Source organism: Diceros bicornis, chromosome 4 (genome assembly GCF_020826845.1).
Source record: "Diceros bicornis minor isolate mBicDic1 chromosome 4, mDicBic1.mat.cur, whole genome shotgun sequence".
Classification (NCBI taxonomy): Eukaryota; Metazoa; Chordata; class Mammalia; order Perissodactyla; family Rhinocerotidae; genus Diceros; species Diceros bicornis.
Window position 1 is genome coordinate 43,916,374 of NC_080743.1, and position 10,235 is coordinate 43,926,608.

Consider the following 10,235-nt stretch of genomic DNA (forward strand, 5'->3'; position numbering starts at 1 on the left):
AAATAAAATGGTAATACTAAGCCCTCATGTATCAATAATCACTCTAAATGTAAATGAATTGAATCCACCAATCAAAAGACACAGAGTAGCCAGATGGATTAAAAAAGAAGACCCAACAATATGCTGCCTCCAGGAAACACATCTCAGCTCTAAAGACAAACATAGGCTCAAGGTAAAGGGATGGAAGACAATACTCCAAGCAAATGGCAAACAAAAGAAAGCAGGTGTTGCCATACTTATATCATACAAAGCAGACTTCAAGATAAAAAAGACAATGAGAGACAAAGAGGAGCAGAATATAATAATAAAAGGGACTTTCCACCAAGAAGACATAATACTTATGAATATATATGCATCTAATACAGGAGCACCAAAGTATATAAAGCAACTATTAACAGACCTAAAGGGAGAGATTACAGCAACACAATAATAGTAGGGGACCTCAATGCCCCACTTACACCAGTGGATAGATCATCCAGACAGAAAATCAACAAGGAAATAGTGGAATTAAATGAAACACTAGATCAGATGGACTTAATAGATATGTATAGAACATTCCATCGCAAAGCAGCAGAATACACAGTCTTCTCAAGTGCACGTGGAACATTCTCAAAGATAGACCACATATTGGGAAACAAGGCAAGCCTCAATAAATTTAAGAAGATCGAAATCATATCAAGCATCTTTTCTCACCACAATGCTATGAAACTAGAAATCAGTTACAAGAAAAAAGCTGGGAAAGTGACACTAAACAACATGCTACTGAGTAACCATTGGATCAATGAAGAAATCAAAGGAGAAATAAAAAAATACCTAGAGACAAATGAAAATGAAAATACAACATACCAACTCTTATGGGATGCAGCAAAAGTTCTAAGAGGGAAATTTGTAGCAATTCAGGCTCATGTCAACAAACAAGAAAATTCTCAAATAAGTAATCTTAAACTACACCTAATAGAACTAGACAAAGAAGAAGAAACAAAGCCCAAAGTCAACAGGAGGAGAGAAATAATAAAAACTAGAGCAGAGATAAATGAAATAGAGACTAAAAAAACAGTAGAAAGGATGAAAGAAACTAAGAGCTGGTTTTTTGAGAAGATAAACAAAATTGACAAACTCTTAGCCAGACTCACTAAGAAAACAAGGAATAAGGCTCAAATAAATAAAATTAGAAATGAAAGAGGAGAAATTATAATGGATACTTCAGAAATAGAAAAGATTATAAGAGAATACTATGAAAAACTATATGCCAAAAAAAATTGGATAACCTAGAGGAAATGGATAAATTCTTAGACTCCTACAACCTCCTACAACTGAATGAAGAAGAAATAGAAAATCTGAATAGACCAATCACAAGTAAAGATATTGAAACAGTAATCAAAAACTTCCCCAAAAACAAAAGTCCAGAATCAGATGGCTTCTCCGGAGAATTCTACCAAACATTCAAAGAATATTTAATACCTATCCTTCTCAAACTATTCCAAAAAATTGAAGAATACAGAGCACGTCCTAACTCATTCTATGAGGCCAACATTACCCTGATACCAAAACCAGACAAGGACAACACAAAGAAGGAAAATTACAGGCCAATATCATTGATGAATATAGCTGTAAAAATCCTCAACAAAATATTGGCAAACTGAATACAGCAATACATTAAAAGGTTCATGCACCATGATCAAGTGGGATTTATACCAGGGATGCAGGGATGGTTCAACATCTGCCAATCAATCAATGTGATACACTACATTAACAAAATGAGGTACAAAAATCGCATGATCATCTCAATAGATGCAGAGAAAGTATTTGACAAGATCCAACATCTATTTATGATTTAAAAAACCCTCAATAAAATGGGTATAGAATAAAAGTACCTCAACTTAATAAAGGTGATATATGCCAACCCCACAGCCAACATCATACTTAATAGTGAAAAATTGAAAACTATCCCTCTGAGAAGAGAAACAAGATAAGTGCGCCCACTCTCACAACTCCTATTCAACAAAGTATGGGAGGTTTTGGCCAGAGCAATTAGGCAAGAAAAAGAAAAAAAATGTATCCAAATTGGAAAGTAAGAAGTGAAATTCTTGCTGTTTGTGGATGACATGATTCTATACATAGAAAACTCTAAAGAATCCACCAGAAAACTGCTAGAAATAATCAACAACTACAGCAAAGTTGCAGGGTACAAAATCAACTTACAAAAGTCAGTTGTATTTCTATACACTAATAATGAAATAGCAAAAAGAGAAGTCAAGAGTACAAGCCCATTTACAATCACAACAAAACGAATAAAACACCTAGGAATAAATTTAACCAAGGAAGTGAAAGACCTATACACCGAAAACTGTAAGACATTATTGAAAGAAATTGAAGAAGACAAGGAAACGGAAAGATAATCCATGCTCATGGATTGGAAGAATAAACAAAGTTAATATGCCCACATTACCTAAAGCAATCTACAGATTTGATGCAATCCCAATCAGAATCCATGGAAACAGAACAAAGAATACTAAAATTTATACAGAACAACAAAAGACCCCTAATAGATAAAGCAATCCTGAGAAAAAAGAACAAAGCTGGAGGCATCACAATACCTGACTTCAAAATATACTACAGAGCTTTAGTAATCAAAACAGCACGGTACTGGCACAAAAACAGACACACAGAACAATAGAACAGAATTGAGAGCCCAGAAATAAACCCACACAACTATGAACAGCTGATCTTCCACAAAGGACCCAGGAACATACAATGGAGAAAGTCAAGTCTCTTCAATAAGTGGTGCTGGGAAAACTGGACAGCCACACGCAAAAGAATGAAAGTAGACCACTATCTTACAACATGCACAAAAATTAACTCAAATGGATTAAAGATTTCAATGTAAGACCTGAAACCATAAAACTCCTAGAAGAAAATATAGGCAGTACACTCTTTGGCATTGGTCTTAGCAATATCTTTTTGGATATGTCTCTTCAGGTATAGAAACAAAAGAAAAATTAAAAATGGAGCTACATCAAACTAAAAAGCTTCTGCACAGCAAAGGAAACAATCAACAAAATGAAAAGATAACCTACCAAAGGGGAGAAGATATTTGCAAATCATATATCTGATAAGGGGTTAATACCCAAAATATATGAAGAACTCATACAACTCAACAACAAAAAAACAAACAACCCAATTAAAAAATGGACAGAGGATCTGAATAAACATTTTCCCAAAGAAGACATACAGATGGCCAACAGGCACATGACCAACAGGCACATGAAAAGATGTTCAACATCACTAATCATTGGGGAAATGCAAATCAAAACCACAATGAGATATCACCTCATTCTCATTGGAATGGCTATTTTCAAAAAGGCAAGAAATAGCAAGTGTTGGAGAGAATGTAAGGAAGAGGGAACCCTTGTACACTGTTATTAGGAATGTAAATTGATGCAGCCACTATGAAAAACAGTACACAGATACCTCAAAAATTTAAGAATAGAACTACCATATGATCTAGCTATTTCACTTCTGAGTATTTATTTGAAGAATACAAAAACACTAATTCAAAAAGTTATATACACCTCTATGTTTATTGCAGCATTATTTACAATAGCCAAGATATGGAAACAACATAAGTGCCCATCAATGGATGAATGGATAAAGAAGATGTGGTATATATATACAATGGAATACTACTCAGCCATAAAAAAATGAAATCTTGCCATTTTTGACAACATAGATGGACCTTGAGGGTACTATGCTAAGTGAAATAAGTTGAAAGGAAAAATACAAATACTGTATGATTTCACTCATATGTGGAATATAAAAAAAAAAATAAATCAACAACAACAAAAAAAACAAACACATAGTTATAGAGAACAGATTGGTAATTACCACAGGAGAAGAGGGGGAGGGTGAAATGGGTAAAAGGGGTCGGTCAATTGCATGGTGATGGATGGAAACTAGATTTTGGTCATGAGCATATTGTAGTGTATACAGAAGTAGAATTATAATGTTGTACACATGAATCGTATAATGTCATAAACCAATGGTAGCTCAACTTAAAAAAAACAGCAAAATATTGTGTATGTGTAAGTCAACAGCTGACAATGATTCTAAAATTTATATGGAAATTCAAAGAACTGGAAATAAGATACTCTTAGAGAAGAATGTGGTAGAAGACTTGATTTATGAAATACAAAGACATTATAAGGCTAGGGTAATCAAGACAACACAATATTGGCATAAGGATAAATAGTTAGACCAACAGAATAGAAGACAAAATACAGAAACACACTCCTGCATATATGGAAACTCTATATATGACAGATGTGGCACTATAATGCACCGGGGAAATGATGGATTTCTTATGATATGGTGCTGTGACATTTGAGTATCAATGTGTAAATAAATAATTGTATCCCTACGAAGATCAATTCCAGGTTAAATAAATATGTAATTACGAAAGGAAAAATCATAAAGTTTTTAGAAGATAACATAGGAAAATTTCCTCGTGATCTTGGGGTAGAATAAGGACTTTTCCTAAACATGACTCAATAAGCACAAAAGGAAAAGACCAATGAATTTATTACATTCTACCTATCAGAAAATATCTTCAAATACTGAACAAACTATGAAAGAGAAAATATCTGCATCACATATAATCAACAAAGAACTCATATTCAGAATATATAAAGAATTCCTACAAATGAATAAAAAGATACAATCTATAGAAAACCTGTAGAATCCATGTATAGAAAAAGGGCAAAAGAATTGGCATTGCACTTTGGAAAAGAGGAAATTCAAATGGCCAGTAAACGTATGTTAAATTACTCAAACTCATTAGGAATTAACGAAATAGGATACCATTACACACGTATCACTTTGGATAAACAGACAGACTGCCTACTTCCCATGTTGGATAGGATATGGAATACTGGGAACTGTTATACCCTGCTGATGAGTATATAAATTAATACAACCCCTTTGTACAATAGTGTGACATTTTCTATGATGCAGTAATTCCTCTCTTAGGTAAGTATCCTACAGAAATGCTTACTTACATGCACAAGGACACAAGTACAAAATCTGTTTTATAAAAGTATTGTCTATAACAGCTAAACACTTGGAAAAGCCCTAAAGTCTAGCAACAATAGAATGGATAAATTGTGTCATATTCATACAATGAAATACCACACGGCAATGAAAATGAATAGACTTATGGATGAATCTTTAAAATGTAATATTGAGTGAAAAAGTAGCACACCAATAAATACATACTGTATGCTTCCATTAAGTACTTTTAGAGTTATATATTTCACACTAAAAAATATTAATTATCACTTTTAGTATATCAAAAATATCAAGTATATAGAAATAAATCTCCAAAAAGTTGTGCAACACTTTTTTAGAGAATATTTTAAAACTCAATTAAAAGACATTACAGAAGACCTAAATAAATAGAGAAATGTACTATGCTTAGAGATTGTTTCTATCAACATTGTACACATGTTAATTACCTCCAAATTAATCTATTGATTCCATTCAACCCCAATACATGCCTAGCAGATTGCATTATGAAATTTGACAACATAATTCTAAAGTTTATGTTAAAATGCAAAGAATAAAGAATGTCAAGATATTTTTGATGAAGAAAAGCAAGATGGGGTACTTGCCAAGATTTATATTAAAGCTATTGTAATTACACAAGCATTCATTAAGACATAGCTACACCAATGGAACCTAAGAGAAAGACCAGAAAATAAACCCACACATATATGGGACAATTGCTGTATGACAAAACTTGTCTTACATGTGAGTCAAGAAAAGATGGACTTTTCAATTCAGAATGCTAAGGCAATTGGTTAGCCCATATGGAAAGAAATGAAATTGGACTCCTTATTCACACTATACACAAAAATCAATATGAGATGAATTAAAGACCAATCTTGGAAAAGCAAAATTCTAAACCCCTTAGAAGAAATTATTGGAGAATTTCTTTATAAATTCAGGGTAGTGTATCAGTCAGAGCTCAAAGAAGCAGAACCAGTAGAATGTGGACTGTGTGTGTGTGTGGGCGTAAAAGCGTTTGTTCCAGGAGTCTGACCATCTTGCCTTCTTGTGAGGAGCTATTGTCTTCCCATCTGATCCTGGAACTTGAAGTCACAGGGCAGGAAGTCAGGAGGAAAAGATGAATGTACTGTGAAGGAGAGCACACAGGCTGAAGGCCACGAGGACTGATTGAAATCTGTATCAGTTCTTGTTGTCTCTGACCTTGATGGTACACATGTGCTTCAGAAGCCAGGGCTCTTGTTCTTTTCTTTTTTTTTTTCCTTTTGTGAGGAGGATCAGCCCTGAGCTAACATCTGCCAATCCTCCTCTTTTTGCTGAGGAAGATTGGCTCTGGGCTAACATCCATGCCCATCTTCCTCTACTTTACAGGGGATGCCACCACCACATGGTCTGACAAGCGGTGCATCAGTGTGTGCCCTGGATCGATCCCCAGTCTGCCAGCAGCGGAGGGCGCGCACTTAACTGCTAAGCTACCAGGCCGGTCCCTAGGGCTCTTTTTCACAGAGCTAAATACAGTCACCTGGCCAAGGAGTAAGAGAAGCTGAAGAGAGATCCAAGGGGAACATAAAGGAGTTTCAGACCTGGCTACTGCCTCATGCCAACGAGATGAGCCAGTAGATCAGAGACAATGTGTGTACAAAATGGCTGCTGCTTCACTTCTGATATCCTAGTCTCCCACAAGAATCTCTCTTGTAGGCCACCCTAACTAGAAATACTATACACAAAAGGGAATTCTGGGAAGTGTAGTTCAGCCTAGCCAAGTTGACATAGTGCAAAACCACCAGAGGTAGGAATATTTTTCTTAAAGAAGGTACAATGAGCACTTGTAATAAGTGATTTTACTGAAGAAGAAAAAATGAGAAGTGTATTTTCTGGGCTCTTGAATATTTGAGAATATCTTTTTCATGATATCATACATCATTCAAAACTTAGATATGTAGAAAATTATTGATTTACATTTTTTGCCCCTCAGAACCCTGTAAAAGTTGTGCTGTTTTTTTCCTTTAGTATTACTGAAACAAAGGTAGAAATTCATGAAAGCTTTTGGCTACCTTTTAGGTAACATTAATTTTTCTGTCTGAATAGTTTATAGTATTCATTCTTTGTCAAAATGTTGTAGATATGGTTGTTGTGGCAGACATTATCAGTAGCCTACCCAGTATTCACTCTCTTTCTTCTTTACCAACAGAAGCTATATTTTGTTTGAATAGTCCTATTCTCAGCCAGAAAAAAAAAAAAAATTCCCAGGCTTCATTGCAGTTAGAGGTGGCCATGTAACACAGTTTGGCCAGAGATCCAATAACACGTGAAGAGCGATTTTGCTTTCCTAATGTATCTCTTCCTTATTGCTTCTTTCCTCCTAATCTTGACTGGAATGAAACATTGGAGGTGAAGCAGCCTCCATATGACTTTTCATTCTCCATTCATGTTCACTGGCAATACATCAGTGAACGAAATCTCCCCTCTAACTTGAACTTAGGTGCAACTTAAACTCTATTGTATGTCAACACATAATAATAGAATTAAATAAGTAAAATATGCAGAATATTGATAATAATAGAGGCTATGAGAAAAAATAATATCAGAATATAGAGTTTCATGAGGGTGGTGGGTGCAAAATTAAACAGGGTGGTAGAGAATGTTCCCCTGATAAGGTGACATTTGAGTAAAGACAAAAAAAGTGAGGGGCCAGGCCATGCAGTTAGCTAGAGGGGGAGCAACCAATGGTAATGGGGAAAACTACTGTGAAGGCCTGAGTCAAGAATGTGCATGCTACCTTCAAGGAACAGCAAAAAGCTGCTTCGGCTGAAGTGTAGTGGGGATGGGGGACCAGTAGGAGATAAATTTAGAGAGGAAACAGGGGAACAAGTAGTATAGGGCTTTAGGCTGTTGCGTACAATTTGGCATCTACTTTGAGTGAGATAGAAGGCCACTAGAGGTTTTTGAACAGGGGAGAGAATGTTCTGCTTTACATTTTTAAAAACTTTTCTTCTGTTTTGTTTTTATACTTTTTGTTTTGATCTAATTTAGACTTAGAGAAAAATTTCAAAACCAACACAGAGGGCCGGCCCGTGGCTTAGCGGTTAAGTGCGCGCGCTCCACTGGGATCTCGGGTTTGGATCCCGATGCACCGCTTCTCCAGCCATGCTGAGGCCGTGTCCCACATACAGCAACTAGAAGGATGTGCAACTACGACATACAAATATCTACTGGGGCTTTGGGGAAAAATAAATAAATAAACAAAATTATAAAAAAAAAATACAGAGTTCCCATATATCCCTTATCCCACTTCCCCTAATGTTAACACTTTACATCAAGAACAGAAAACTAACATTGGTGCAATGTTTAACTATTAACTAAACTACAGACATTATTCAAATTTCACATATTTTTTTTCACTTATGTCCTTTCTCTATTCCAGAATCCTATCCTAAGTCCCATATTGTATGTAGTTAGTTTTTTTCCCTCCTTAGTCTCTTCCAGTCTGCAGCAGTTCTTCACTCTCTTCCTTGTCATGACCCTGACACTTTGGAAGGATAGTAATCGGTAATTTTGTAGAATGCCCTTCAAATTGGGTTTATCTGATATTTTCTCCTGTGTCGAAAGTGCATTAGTCTGCTCAAGCTGCCATAACAAAGTACTACATATTGAGTGGCTTAAACAACAGAAATCTATTTCTCATAATTCTGGAGGCTAGAAGTCCAAGATCAAGGTTCCAGCCAATTTAGTTTCTGGTGAGAGCTCTTTTGCTGGCTTGCAGATGGCAGCACTCTCACTGTGTCCTCACATAGCCTTCTTCAGTGTGAGTATTCTGGCTGAGTGCATTCACTCTGCGGGTGGGGGATGGATGTGTAGTGAGAGAGGGGAGGTGCTCTGATGTCTCATCTTATAGGGACACTAATCCTATTGGGTCAGGACCCCATCCTTATGACCTCATTTAACCTTAATTACTTTCTGAGAGGCCCCATCTCCAAATACAGCCACATTGGGGGTTAGCACTTCAATGTATCAATTTTTAGGGGGGGGCACAAACATTCAGCTCATAAGAGAAAGGTTTTGTATTTTTGGAAAAACTACTACACACACAAAAATCTTTATGCCTCATATCAAGGGATTCATAATATTGATATGTCTTATTACTGCTGATATTTACCTTGATCATTGGTATAGGTTGGTGTCTGTTAGGTTTCTCCATTATAAAGTTACTATTTTTCCCTTTATAGTTAATAAGCATCTTGGACAGATACTTTGAGACTGAAAATCCTGTTTCTCCTCAAACTTTTGCTCACTCATTTTAGCATCCTCTGGTGAATCTTGTCTGCAACAGTTATTACTGGGGCATTTGCAATGATGATTCTCTATTTCCCCTTTCCATCTACATTTATTAATTAGAATTCAACTGTGAGGAAGAGCTGTCACTTCTCCTCTATTTATGTATTTGATTTTTATATTGGCATAGACTCACTGGGTATATTTCATTCTAGGGGTTAAAGTCAAACACCATCATTATTTATTGTTGTTCAAGTTATTCCATTTTGGGCCATTAGCAGCTCCTTCAGATTGACTCCTCTGTTTTGACAAGCCTCTATCTTTTTTGGGAGCATTTCTTTACCTTCTGACTTCACAAGATGTTCTAGACTCATCTTGTATTTTCCTTGCCCCAGCCTGCCCTGGAATCAACTTCTCCAAGGAGCCCTGGTTCCTTATGTTGGAGAATGGTGTTAGAAACCAATATCTGGTGCTAGGTGTGCTCATTGTTCTGGAGTGTCACTGCTTCTAGGCCCTCTCAGTGAACAGTTAGGAAATATATGAATGCATACTAACCCACACATACTCATATGTATATTTCCTAATCTATCTGTCTGAATATATATTAAAAACCATGAGTTTATACTGTTGCTTCTTATTCTAATCCAATGCCACAGGGTTTATTTTAGCCTTCCTCCTTTCAATGTCTTTCTCCAACAGTGAGAAACTTGACTCTCGTCATCTACAATTAAAGTACTTATTGGTTCAATTCTAAGCATACATGTAAAGGTAGTTTCAGGATTGCTTATTCATATCCCTGTGAAAAACATTTTTACTAACTAGATTACAGCACTTAAGTCTTTAGCTTTTCAGTGCCCAGGGAATGTCTTTCTCCAACAGTGAGAAACTTGACTCTCGTCATC